Below are 13,747 nucleotides of genomic sequence, written 5' to 3'. Positions count from 1 at the left end.
TTGCTAACAATTTAGGTTTTTTCAAGCATGTACCTCAAACTCTTACAGCCCCTACCCATTACTCAGTTCCAAAGCCATTTTCACATTTTTAGACATTTGTTACAGTAGCAATTTCTGCCTTAGTTGGTTCCTGCTGCCATAACAGAATACCATAGATGGATGGCTTATAAACAACAGAAATTTATTTTCACAGTATTGGAGGCTACAAACCCAAAATCAAGGCACCAACAGAGCTGATGTCTGGTGAGGGAGTGCTTCTTATTTGCAGATTGCTGACTTCCCTATGTCTTCATGTGTCAGAGAGGGTAAGAAAGTTCTCTGGTGTCTCTTTTATGAGGGCACTAATCTGACTCATGAGGATTTCACCCTTAGGACCTAATCACTTCCCAAAGTCATCATCTTCCAATACTATCATATTGGGAGGCAGGGTTTCAACATATCAATTTTGGGGGGAGAATACAAACACTCATCCACAAAGCCAGACAAGGACACTAAAAGAAAACTACAAGCTGATATCCCCAACATGCATTTTGAACATAAATGCAAAAATCTTCAATAAAATATGAGGAATCTAAATTCAAGTTCACTAAAAGAATCATACCCCATGACCAAGTGGGAGACAAGGATGGTTCAACATAGAAAACCATACAGTGTGATATACCACATTAATAGAACAAAGAATGAAAATTTTGTAATCATCTCGACAGATACAGAAGAAAACAATTTTCCATAATTCAACACCCCTTTATGATATAAGCACTCAACAAACTAAACACAGAAGGAAATTACCTCAACATAATAAAGGTCATATATGAAAAGCCCACAGCTAACATACTCAATGGTGCAAAATCAAAAGCTTTACTTTACCTCAAAGATCAGGAACAAAACAAGGATACCCACTCTCACCATGTCTACTTAACATAGTACTATAAATTCTAGCTAAGGCTAAGAAAAATAAATAAAAGTCACCCAAGTCAGAAAGGCAGAAGTAAAACTATCCCCATTTGTAGGTGCATATGTTCTTATATGTAGTAAATTCTCTATTCCACAAAAAAACCTGTTATAACTAATGAATGAATTTAGCAAAATTGTAGGATACAAAATATAAACTTACAAAAATTATTGGTATTTCTATACACTACCAACAAATTATCTGAAAAGAAACTTAAGAAAGTAATTCCAAGTCTGGAGAAGGTGGGGGCCACTGAGCAAGGCAGTCCCTATCAAATTCCCTATGGTGTTTTTGGCAGAAATAGAAACAAAAAACAAAAAACAAAAAACAAACAAAAAACGTTGTCAAAGTACAGAACCACAAAAGACTTTAAGTAGTGAGAGAATCCTGAGAAAGAACAAAGTTGGAGATCTCACGCTTTCTGACTTCAAAGCATATTACACAGTTATAGTAGTCAAAACAGTATGGCACTGGCATAAAGACTGCAATAGAGAGCCCAGAAATCTACCCAAGCACATGCAGTCAACTTATCTTCAATAAGAGTGTCAAGAATCCACAATGGGAAAAGATAGTCTCTTCAACAAATAGGTTTTGGGAAAACTAGATATCCACATGCAAAAGAATAAAATTGGGCCCTTATCTTACACCACACAAAAACCAACTCAAAATGGATTAAAATTTTAAACATTAAAACTTAAGCTTGAAACCATAAAATTCCTAGAAAGAAAACACAGGGAAACATAACATTGGTCTTGGAAATGACATTGAAACCACAGACAATAAAGGCAAAAATATACAAGTGGGACTATATCAAATAAAAGGCTCTGCCTAGCAAAGGAAACAACAGGGTAAAAAGGCAACTCATAGGATGAGAGATAATATTTGCAAACCATATATTTGCTAAGCGTTTGATTTCTGGAATATGTAAGGAACATCTACAACTCAATGGCAAAAATATAATAAACCAAATTTTAAAAACAGGTAAGAGATTTGAGCAGACATTTTTTTTAAAGAAGATATACAAAGGCTAAAAGGCATATTTTTAAAAAATGATCGTTACTTATCATCAGGGAAATGTAAATCAAAACCAGAACGAGATATCACCTCACAACTGTGAATATGGCTACTATAAAAAAGATAAGAGTGAGGGCAGGATGCAGATAAATAGAATAGAAACACTTGTGCACTGTTGTTCAAACACAAAACATGCAGCCATAGTGAAAAACAGAATGAAAGCTCCTCAAAAAATTAAATATACAACTACCAGATGATGCAGAAATCCCTATTCTGGATATTTATCCGAAATCATTTAAAATAGAATATCAAAGAAACATTTGGCACGTATAGTCACAACAGCCAAGAGGTGGAAACCACCTAGATGTCCACTGAATGATGTACAGATAAAGAAAATGTGGTATATACATGCACTGGAATATTATTCAGCCTTAAAAAAAGAAGAAAATCCTGTCGTATGTGACAACATGGTTCATCCTTAAGAACATGATGCCAAGTGAATTAAGCCCAGCCACAGAAAAAAATATATACTACAAGATTTCAGTTCCGTGGGTAGCCAAAACAGTCAAACTTAAGGAGAAAGTAGAGTCCTGTTGCCAGAGGCTGAGGGAGGGGGGTATTGGGAGTTGCTACTGAGTAGGTCTAGAGTTTCAGCCAGCAAGACTGAAAAGTTCCAGAGACCTGTTGCACAACCATGTACGTATAGTTAATGATATTGTATTGTACAATTAAAACTTTAAGAGGATAAATTTCGGGTTATGTGGTTTATTTTATTTATTTATTTTTTTTACCACCCAAACCAACAATAATTGTAATTGTAAGTGCAATGAGTTAAGCCTATTGTGGATGAAGAAACTGAAGCTTAGGGAAGAAGCTAATGTTTGTCTCTGTGCCCTTTGCCCACACTTTCCATTGTCTGAAATGGTGACTCCTCCCCTTTGCCACCCACATTCTGTTAGCCTTTTTCAATATGCAGTTACCCCTACCCCGCTCCGATCTCTCCCTCATTCTACACTCACTGAACCTCATGGTCAAAGACCTTCTTTCTCTTTTATTCTCTCTCTCTTAATATTCTCCAGAGAACCCTGAAGAATATTTGGTCTACTGTAATTACTAATTAAAGATCAATCCAACTGCCTCTAACTTCCGTGGAACAAAAAGATGCTCCAACTAAAAGTGCTCATTTGTCCCTTGGAACTACGGATACTTCCCTTCGTTCTTCCGGTTTCAGTGACATCCAGTGAAAAGCACTGTCCCATAAGTCATAAAGCAGAAACTTGATTGATCGGCAAGGATTCCGAAGCGGATATAATTTAGCAAAACCCAGTCTGGGCTTTTTTCCAGAAAATTTGTGTTAATATGTTAGAAAGGTGAAGGAGAGGGAAGCAGTTCTCACATTCAACACTCTTGGAGACTCCTTTGGCAGGAATTTATTTTGTGCCCAATATTTTAAAAAACCATCATCTTAATGATACAAGGTGAAAATAATGTAGGAAACTTAGTTTCGTGGCTCACAGGATTTGATTTTCTCTATTAGCTAGAGGCATGCATCATTGCAGATTTGAAATTCCTTCATCTCACCTCTCTGAATCTCAGAGCAATATCTGTAAGTCCCACAAAAGAGTGTTAATGAGCCACAAAACGATGGTCAATAGACTTTTCTCCTTCAAACTAAAAATCTAGCTAGTGATAGAGAAGTTAAGGGTGGTACTCGAGTTCACCCTCTAAATATTTAGACCAGTTTCTCTTTTTAAAATGTGTCCATCATCAAGAAACAGCCAAACATCATATTGTTCTTGGTGGTCAATCTAATATTAAAGGTAACTGTCCCTCTCTGTACTTAAAATGACCTCAATTTGTAACTACCTGGATTGCTTCCAGAGTCATCCATAATTTAATTATATTTATCCCAGCTCACCTAGAAGAACTCAAAATGAAATGGTGACTTTGGTTTGCGAGGTCAGAATCAATAGCCATTAAGAGAATGAGGAGATTTTTAAATCTAGGGGGAAAAAAAGCAAGTACTTAAAATATCCCTTGCATCAGCCTCAAAATTCTGGGTACACAGACAATACAGATACGGTGGGACTTTATCAGGATGCATTATGCAGCTGGAATGCCTGGGAAGGTAGAGGTTAATGCAGGAGTCGATTGGCGATCAGAATAAGAGCCCAAAGTGCAGCTTTCAGAGTATTTTGGGCCTGGTGTGGTGCACGTCGGGAGGCAGACAGATCCTGAAGGAGGGCTGAGACAGACGAAAGCTAGAAGATAAGAAGAAAATTCCATGGAAGCCAAGTGTATGTGTTTCTCTAATCATGTCATTGGCATCATGTAAATGCCAGACACCATTTATATACAGCTTAGATATAGCAGATGTTGGCATTTAAGTATAGGTTGCTTGAGAGAAAATTGCCCTTGAATGGAAGAGGAAGTTTACTGGCAGAGAAAAATGATTTTCTCAGTTAACAGTTATAACCCCAATAATAGAATTGTTTTCAACCAGAGGTTGTGGGGTGGGAAAGGAGGAGAGATATAATGATACTTCAATTCCAATCTAAAAAAGAAAAAAAAATCAGCTTCAGTTTAAATTGCGGATGTGTGGGTTGTATCCATAGAACCTTCTCCTCCCTCTCTTCTAAACCTCAAGGCTTCATGTTAAATGGAACAAATCACATCCTTCGTGGTTCTGCTCTGTTTGGTACAGCTGCTTGCTGCAGGTGGTGCCCTAAAAATATATTGTTTGTTTATTTTGCAATATAGCAGTCTGCAGAGTGGTACCTAAAAGTGCAACAGCTCCTTCTCTTTCTGTCAGTGAGCCAAATGATGAACGACGGAGACCCCCCCGCCAACCCTATAGCACGAGGAGGCCCAAATGAGAGGCACAGGTGGTGCTGGAGGCTCAGCTTTTCTGATAAGTTCCTTTTTCTTTGGATTCAGGAAGCAGCATGGACAAGGGGATTGTCTTTCATCAGAGCCTCTGCCTGGGTGTGGGCGAAGCCAGGCCAGGCCGCAAACCACCCGGGTTGGGAGAATGGGCCTCCTTCTCCGCAGATTAACATCTGGAAGCATCTGGGGTTAAGAGTCCATCACAGTTCACAGAAAGAAAATAGAAGTGAAGGTTCATCTCACACAGGTATATTTAAATAGAGGTTTCAACGTGTTGTTGTTTTTTTTTTTTTGTTTAGTTTATAACTGAAATGTTCAGGTGAGTTTCCCAGCCGCACGGGCAGGGCACCCACCCTGAACCCTGTTTACTAAGTACCATGGCAACGCTGAAGCTCTGAAGTGTGTAAGTTTGAACCAAAAAAATAAAAATAAAAATGTGGGCACCACGTGGCGAGGTGGTTCTAATTCAGACAGACTCACAACTAAAAGACACCAGAGGAGTGGCTAAACGTATTTTCCGATTTAGTTTTGGTTCCCCCTTTACCATCTTTTTAGTATTCAGCTTCCTTTGGCAACTCGTTTGGAGCCTTTTGATTTGCGAGCAACGCAGACTTTCCTAAATTTGTGAACTAAGCACATTGCTGATAATGAATACACCAACAACTATTGAGTCACTGACAGGGGAAGTTTTTGTACCTCACAGTATAATTTCACTTAAAATTGATTTTTTGAGGGCGCCTGGGTGGCTCAGTGGTTGAGCATCTGCCTTTGACCCAGGTCGTGACCTTGGGGTTCTGGGATCCAGTCCCGCATCGGGCTCCCCACAGGGAGCCTGCTTCTCCCTCTGCCTATGTCTCTGCCTCTCTCTGTGTGTCTCTCATGCATAAATAAATAAAATCTTAAAAAAAATTGATTTTCGTTGTAACAAATAAAGTATATTAGGACTAAATCAACCTAACCGTGATAGATAACTAAGAAAATGGTATTAAATTACGGCAAATATCATTTGTAAAATTTAGAAATTAGAAAAAAGAGAGGGAGTCTCCACTCATAATTCTGTGACAAAGAAAGAAATCAATAGAATTCTGGAAAACGGGTAGGAAAAGTGAAGATAAATGCCTGGAGGACACCAGAATAGTTTGGGGTAAAAGAAAAAATTTGTATTTAGGAAGTTGGGGATAAGAAGCTGATTACACTTAAGAGGCAGAGAGATTAAGAATCAATAAAGAGAGGAGAGCAAGGCAGACATTCCCGAATAAAAGAAGAGATACAGAAAACCAGAATATCCCGGAGCCATGACTCTCTGCAATCCAGTCCTCGGGTTTGCAGCCATAGTCACAAATGGTGTTAACCCAAATCATCCTGTGACAAGTAGCTGCCCTATTAGGTATGAAAATATAAAATATTGCGAATAAAGTTAGGAAGACATTACAAGTGAGAAACACCCATGTGAGAAGGTGTGGTCTTGATTCTTGGGGAATCTCACAACTTGTTGAGAGTCAGAAGAAAGGTCAGAGGGGAACAAACGACAGGGTCGAGACAAAAGGCACCATCCATAAAGGCAGGAATAGGCAGGCAGAGAGTGAAGACCAGGAATCATACACCCAGCTGTTGAGAAGCATGTGTGGGTTGAGAACAGTGGAGCTTAAAATCCTATTTATAGGACTGGTAAACACAAAAGGTGCAGGAGGAACATTACAGATGGCTTTTTTCCTACTATGTAAACACTATTTAGCTTAAGTGTGTTTGCCCATATTTTCCTTCTTTTTTCACTCAAGTATAACATGCTAAACAATAAATTATCCCTCATATTATAGCTGTCATTACCAATCGTCTTCACATCCTTCCTTTGAGAATATGTTGCTGCTGTTTGAAAACACACACACACACATTCCACTATTATTATTCCGCCGCTGTGTTTAGAAGTTCCAGCGAAAAGGAAATAGATATCAAAGACGTATTTCTTAAAAACTTTTTATCAGAATAAATGATCATGACTGGCAAGACGTCCTCAAAGACAACGATATATGTGACAGAGGAAGGTGGTAATTCTGTGTTCAAGGCCAATAGGTTGTCATGTTTTTCAAATTACTCTATTTTTCGTATACGTATATATGCTTATTTTTCTGAGCTAACTTATGATTTAAGATACCTTATTATTTATTCTGAGATGTTTTATACTTAGAAAATTAATTATAAGAAATGGGATTGTACACGGTTCATTGCACAATTTCAGACAATCCAACTTAAATCTCATAGTACTAAAGAAAATCTAATTATTGGTAATTTGTTGCATCTTATAATCCTCACTATCATCTTAAACATACTGGCATTTTTATTCCATGTGTCTCTGTATTCTCATGGATCGAGTGATATTATGCTTCGGGGTGAGCAAGTGCTTCAAACATTACGTAGAAAAGCAGATATTGCACACTGATGATAATGGTTGATATGGGATAAAACTTGCCCCCGTGTAGGCTAGTGCGTTGGTACACTAAATGGTATCACACTGGCTTTAAGAATCACAGTCCTATCTGGGGAGTGAGTCAACTTAGTAAGATTTAATTCATATTTGCACATCATCATGAGTTAGTCTGAAAAAAAGTAACAGTATTCTCAATAAAGCAGTGGAAGATACCGAGCCAAGGAGAAAATAAATAACACCACCTTTATTGTTTTCAAGCAATTTCTTAGGAATTATCTCATTTAGTTCATAATTACAAAATAGCTTATTATACAGCTGGGTGTAAGATTTAAGGATTGTTACTCCCAGACCGTGAATATTTTACCTTATATTTCTGACTATGCGTGTAGGGAATACCAGAGAATATTACAAGCAAAAAAGTCTTAGACTTAATTTGACTTTTGAGGCTACTCCAGTTCTTGCACTCTGTTTGTTCACAGACTCACAGAACTATTCACCAATTTACAAGGGCACCGTTCAGAAATAAAGCAAAATACAATAAAGACCATGATAACTGATTACTTAGGGTTTGTTTTTTTACCACAACTTGATTGATAATTGTGGACAAGACATCAGGGTGCTATACCCTGAGTGACAGTATTGAAATGACTTTGATACTGTCCAGAGGAATTGAGATTTACATTAGGAGGTTCAACATGTGCCCATTTCAGAAGTATCAATATATCTGGATATATTTAACTATTTAGGCATAAACCCAGGTCAGGTTCTAAAATTAATCTGTGGAAAGTTGTTTGATGATTTGCAGCCCTCGATTGTGCCAACAAATCCTTTCCTGATTTATTCACTGCCTTCATTCTCCTATTTCAGTAGGTTTGTCCTTGGAAAAAATCTCTTGTTCGCAACTGTGATTTGGTTCTTCCCATATTTTTTGTATTTGTATAAACTCTTCTGATGTTACAGAAAGACAAATGACATTTATTTCATTTCTTGGGTTACTACCTTTTGACAAGTAGATCTATATATCTGAGTGTCCAGGAGACCTAGAGTTGGAGCAGCGTGTATGACGTTTGAAGCCAAGCAGCAATGCTGTTGGCCATCCTAGGAGCTAGGAAAGGAACTGAGCGTCTGTCATTCCGCCCATTTCTATCACAGGCAGGAAGCAATTCTGTCCTAAGAAGAAAACTGTTGTAGAGTCATGGACCCTGGAGTAGGAATCAGAAGACTCAGAAGAGCTCCATACGAACTCACTCTTTGGTGCGGAGATATGGCAGGCATGGTACAGGTTCACAGACTCAGCACTGGAAGGGAAGTGACTCTCGAGTCATTTCCAGAAGCTGATGGAGCAACTGAAGCTGTGGTACCATTTTGGTATTATAGAATCTTTTTTTTTTTTTTAAACAAATACCATGTTTCTGAGCAATTCAGGAAAATTAGAGGGATCAGTAGTGAGGAGAAAGAGAAGGCACTGATATCTCTGGTGAAAATTTTCAAAAGTACACCCACCTAGGGCCCAGACTTTCCAGAAGTAGGTCATGTTTATGGTAAGCCTTGAAACAAGTGAGTAAATCATTTCTATTCTCAAGCAGCATTAAGAACCTTTGTTTTAGAGTAGTTTAATGCTTAAATGCCTTTAAGCATTTCCAATCCCATATAGCCTGAATTTTTAAGAATTCACTTGAAAAGTTACATTTGATGCTTGATATTTTCATCATTCATTTATTTTTTTATTTGTTTAAAATGCATTTTATTGTTTTTAAAGTCATCTCCGTACCCAGCATGGGGCTCAAACTCATGAGCCTGAGATCAAGAGTCCTATGCTCTACCAACTGAACCAGCCAGGCACCCTCTCATTACTAGTTTTAAATAGCTGCAAGAGCACTATTTATTTTGGCATATAATAAGTAGTAATATCTTTTAAAGAGACATCATAGTCTTTGAAATCCGTCCAACGAAATTTGAATGCCACTGTGATTTGGAATTCATCTTCTTTCATTTAAAAACATGTAGCCAAAAAAATAAAAATAAAAAAATAAAAACATGTAGCCCCATCAAGACGATGCAAGTTTACAGCTCAGATTTACTATTTACCATTTAATATCAATGCCGTAAGCTACATTAAGATGAGAACCCAAATCTCTGACAACCAAATCTTTGTGAATATGTTCTTTCCAAATTAAAGAAGGCAGTAAAGAGCAGCGGGAGCAGTCAGGCAGCTCATTTTCATCCCTGCGCCATGCACTTCAGCAACATCCAAAGGAATGCTTCTGCGCCATTCCCAGCACAATCCTGGATTAACTTGGCTAAAGGATTTCGAAGTTTTGAAAGCTCCTCACCAATCGTATTGTTGGTAAGTCTTAACAAGTCAAATATCAAATATATCTATCGTTAATTGGGAATAATTGGAGATGTCTGTGGCTCCATCCATGTGAAGGCACATGTTTCATCTTAAAAAAAAAAATTTTTTTTAACCACAATCTGTTAAACAATGACTTCCATCATTTTTTGTACTCTAAAAATGCAAAGTTTTCTGAATAGGGAATAGGTATGACTGAAGGTTGAACCTGACAGTGATCCTATTTTTAGCTGTGAACAGAGCCCCAGGTATCAGAAGCTTTCCTAAAGTCATCTATGATGTCCCTGCTAATTTGTACATGGTTCCTCAGCCAATTGTTACAGCTCTGAAAAACAGTAAGCTTATTAAAGTTTTTACCAATATCCTCTGCTGGAATCCTAAAAATATTAATCATCAACCTGCTGTGAACTTAGAAGTGTGCTGGAAGTAAAGGAAATAAAGGAAAACAAAACCCAGCAATTTTGGTTGGAGAGGTTTATCTTACATTTTAGAGATCATGGTTCTCTGGGGGTAAGCAGAAAAACCAGGAATTATTTGTTTCTGTTTTTTTGTTTGGTTTTGTTTTTGGTTTTGTTTTTACCAACGTATCATTTGAAACCGTAACATATATTTTAAAATATAAAGTTCCTTCAGTACTGCTATAAATATTTTCCCTTAAAGCTTCATTTATTTACGTTTCCTTGGAAAACACCCTCCATTTTCATGGTTTCCCCTTAGCCATGGGAAGTGAGGTGCAATGTGTGCACAGCAGGGGTGAGGCACACACACCTCCACTCCCCTCACCCCCCACAGAGTGGCCACGTGGTCATGGCATTCTGTGCTACTGAAGAACTCTGAATTTGGGGGTTTCAGGAGTCCAACTCCAACCAGCTGCTGCTGGCCTGCAGACTGCCATCGACTTCCAGCCTTGGTGCCAGGGAAGAACTTAGGTCAGCATGTCTGTCCTCCCTCTTTCCCAGCTAAGACATCTGGGGAAAGGCTTTCAGCCTGTCTTGCAGGCCTCACAGGACTGTTAGGGAAATCAAAAGATTAAATTCCTGCGAACACATTTGGTAAACCCTATATTTGCAATCATACGTTGTTTGAAGAAATCAGCTTAATTCTCTTGTAATGCCAACAACGTGGTCTCTGTAGGTGATCTCCTTCCAGGCTCTTCCCATACATATTTATTTGATCTGTTTTGTAAGTGTGGATGTTTTTATTATTATTATTAAAGCTGTGCACACCTGTATTCCTTTTGAGGGCGATATCTGATACTAAGTAGAAGAAAATGCTGCTGAGGGAGGAGAAGCCTCCAAGTGTCACACCTGGCTCATTGTGACAGTGCCCTGGCTGTCCTCTCCACTCTGCTGGAGGCTGTGGGATTCACAGCCCCTCTTCCCAGTTATGTGGTTATTGTACTCGTCCTCCTCTGGCTGTGGGTGGAAGGTCTCTCCTGTGTGTGCGATGCAAGTGTGGGCTTTGTGAATGCTCATTTCCCAATCAGCTAGGAGTCGATTGGCACAAAAGGGTGACAGGATCGCCGGGGGCCAGGAGCCTGTGAAGGGAAGACTGGGTGAAGTTGGGGGACACGAGCTAGAGAGATTCAGAGTGAGCCGAGAGCAGGAGCTGGGAGGGCAGCAGTTTGGGAAAGCAGATCCCAGGCAGACATCCTGGAAGAGAGGGCACCTTCAGAGACCGGTGGAAACTAGGAGAAGCAGATGGTTAGCTGACTTTGCAGAAAGCGGGGTGGAGCGAAGAATATGCCAGAATCTGCACAAACTGTATCCTTTGTCTACCACGTACGTTCCCCAAAATGCACCCATGTCACCTGGTTTGTATCCTGAGAAACGTCACCCTATTTCTGACTGTGACACTGTCAAGGCCATTTGTTTCTCAGGATGCCAGCAGTGGACAAGCAGTCAGGAAGCATTCACTGGACCCGAATGGAATGAATGTTGGATTGTCTTGGGCGGGGGGTCATTTGGGTCACATGAAAAGGGGAGGAGCGGAACTTCTAGATGCCCTCTCCTGTCTCAATCACGATGGCAGAAGTGATCAGAATGATACAGGAAAACCCAGTTGGGAGGCTTCCAACCAGTAGGCAGAGCAAATCCATGGGAAGTCCCATTTCGGTGTCCACTCGACAACGCCAGTTAAGATATGTTAGGTTTTCTGTGCAGCAGACACTTTCAGCCCAAGGCCGGCTAGACAACAGCAAGCCCCAAGACAGAAAGGGTCTTGAGAATTCTCCAAGTAACTGGCTTGGGTATACTCTTGAGAACCGACTCTCAGTTGACCTACAGTCAGCACTGCCCAAGAGAGACGCCCACCCCGGCGGAGAAGACCAGGTGGGAAGGGGAGAGGAAAGACACCACAACCTGGGATAGCTTGCTCAAGCTATTTCTCTACTCAAATAGGGCCGTGGAGACAGCAATGGGAGCCAGGAGCTTGCATGATCAGTCACATCTGCTCTTAGGGACACTCCTTCCATCTTCTTTGCCCTCTTGCCTCTTTGCATTTAAAGATGATTTTATTTTGGGCTGTATGTCAGCCTCATGTCTATTATTATTATTATTATTATCATCATCATCAAATAGCTCATGTGCTAAAACTTTATGTGGGTTTATTAAATCTCTGAGTATAGCTTATACATACACATATTAATTCAACGAACTGTCTAAAACAATCTTATAGAACTTTCCATGCACAGAAACTATATCCTTGATGCCTAAGTGGAAGTTTTCCAAAATGTATGGATACAGTAAATAAGGAACTTCCAATGAGGGAATGTTTTATCAAAACTCCCTCTCTAGGGCAGCCCCGATGGCCCAGCGGTTTGGTGCTGCCTTCAGCCCGGGGTATGATCCTGGAGACCCAAGATCAAGGCCCACATCAGGCTCCCTGCATGGAGCCTGTTTCTCTCTCTGCCTGTGTCTCTGCCTCTCTCTCTCTCTCTCTCTGTGTGTGTGTGTGTGTGTCTGTCTTGAATAAATAAATAAAAACCTTAAAAAAAAAAAAGACTCCCTCTCTAACACATTATCTGTCCTGAAATATCAGAAACATTTTATTTTTTTCCCTTTGTGAGAATAAGTACTTCACCCAAATGGATTTTAAATAATGGAATGACTTTTTTCATCCCATCAGATCTAACTTACCTTTATTTCAAAATAACTAACGTTTTAGGGTTTAAGAGTACGGCAGAGGAGTGTATTTGTTAAAAAGTGTCTCAGGTTGCATGTATTCAAGGGAGATCATCACTCAATGCTTTTAGTCAAAACGGGATTCAAATTCTGTGTCAATCGTTCACGCAGATTTCCCCAAATTTACATTCTCTCTCCTTCTTGGCCCTTTTACTGTTGGCTGGGACTATGTGACCAGTTCTAGACAATGAACTGTGAACAGTGAGCTTCTCTTCCCAAGGTGAAGTATTTTTGTGCCAAGGTAGATACTCCAGATCTATCAGTACTCTCTGGCATGGCAACCCATGGTGACTGAGACAGTGGCTGCTCCACCGACCTTCTCTTTGTGACAATTATTGGGAGAAATATCTACTGATCCATAAGAATAAGCCTTTATGGTTTTTAGTAATAATGATTTGGTCATGTTCACTAGTACAGAATACTTAGCCTACTGTAATTTATGTGTGTGTTTGTGTATGTATATGTGTGTGTGTGTATATATATTCTTCATTTAAAAAAATCTAATAACTATCTATTAGTTACATAATCTAACATCCACACAGTCACATGGTTTTATTAGTTCCAGAAGAATTTTATGCGAACTACATGATGCTATTCTATCCAGAATGCGTTATGTCTTGTTATTTAAGAATCATGAGTTAACATCATTTTGAATGTAATTAATAGAATCAAGAGGCAAAAAGCAGATTCTATGTGTATTATTTATTATTAACAATTTTAAGGCTATGCACAGAAGTTGCAGATGTATATGGAGTCTAAGAAAAATATATGTAGATCTGTACATATAGGATCCGTACCATATATATGGAGGCATGTGTAATAATATTGCCATTATAAAGTCCTACAAAATTATGTATTTAGCCTTAGTGAAAGTTCTTTTTGAGAAAATGATGTGTTTTTTTTTAAATCTCTGCCATACTGATACAACATAAAAT

At 39.1% G+C, this 13,747-nt stretch overlaps 1 protein-coding gene across 2 annotated transcripts in view; it reads right to left on the bottom strand.

The window, feature by feature from the left end:
• NKAIN2 (sodium/potassium transporting ATPase interacting 2) overlaps window positions 1-13,747 on the bottom strand; it is a 967,202-nt gene that overhangs the window by 158,668 nt on the left and 794,787 nt on the right. The window lies entirely within an intron of this gene.

Source organism: Nyctereutes procyonoides, unplaced genomic scaffold, assembly GCF_905146905.1.
Source record: "Nyctereutes procyonoides isolate TBG_1078 unplaced genomic scaffold, NYPRO_anot_genome, whole genome shotgun sequence".
NCBI classification, from domain to species: domain Eukaryota; kingdom Metazoa; phylum Chordata; class Mammalia; order Carnivora; family Canidae; genus Nyctereutes; species Nyctereutes procyonoides.
Note: the sequence above shows the minus strand (reverse complement) of the source record. Positions and strands in the feature narration are given on the sequence as shown.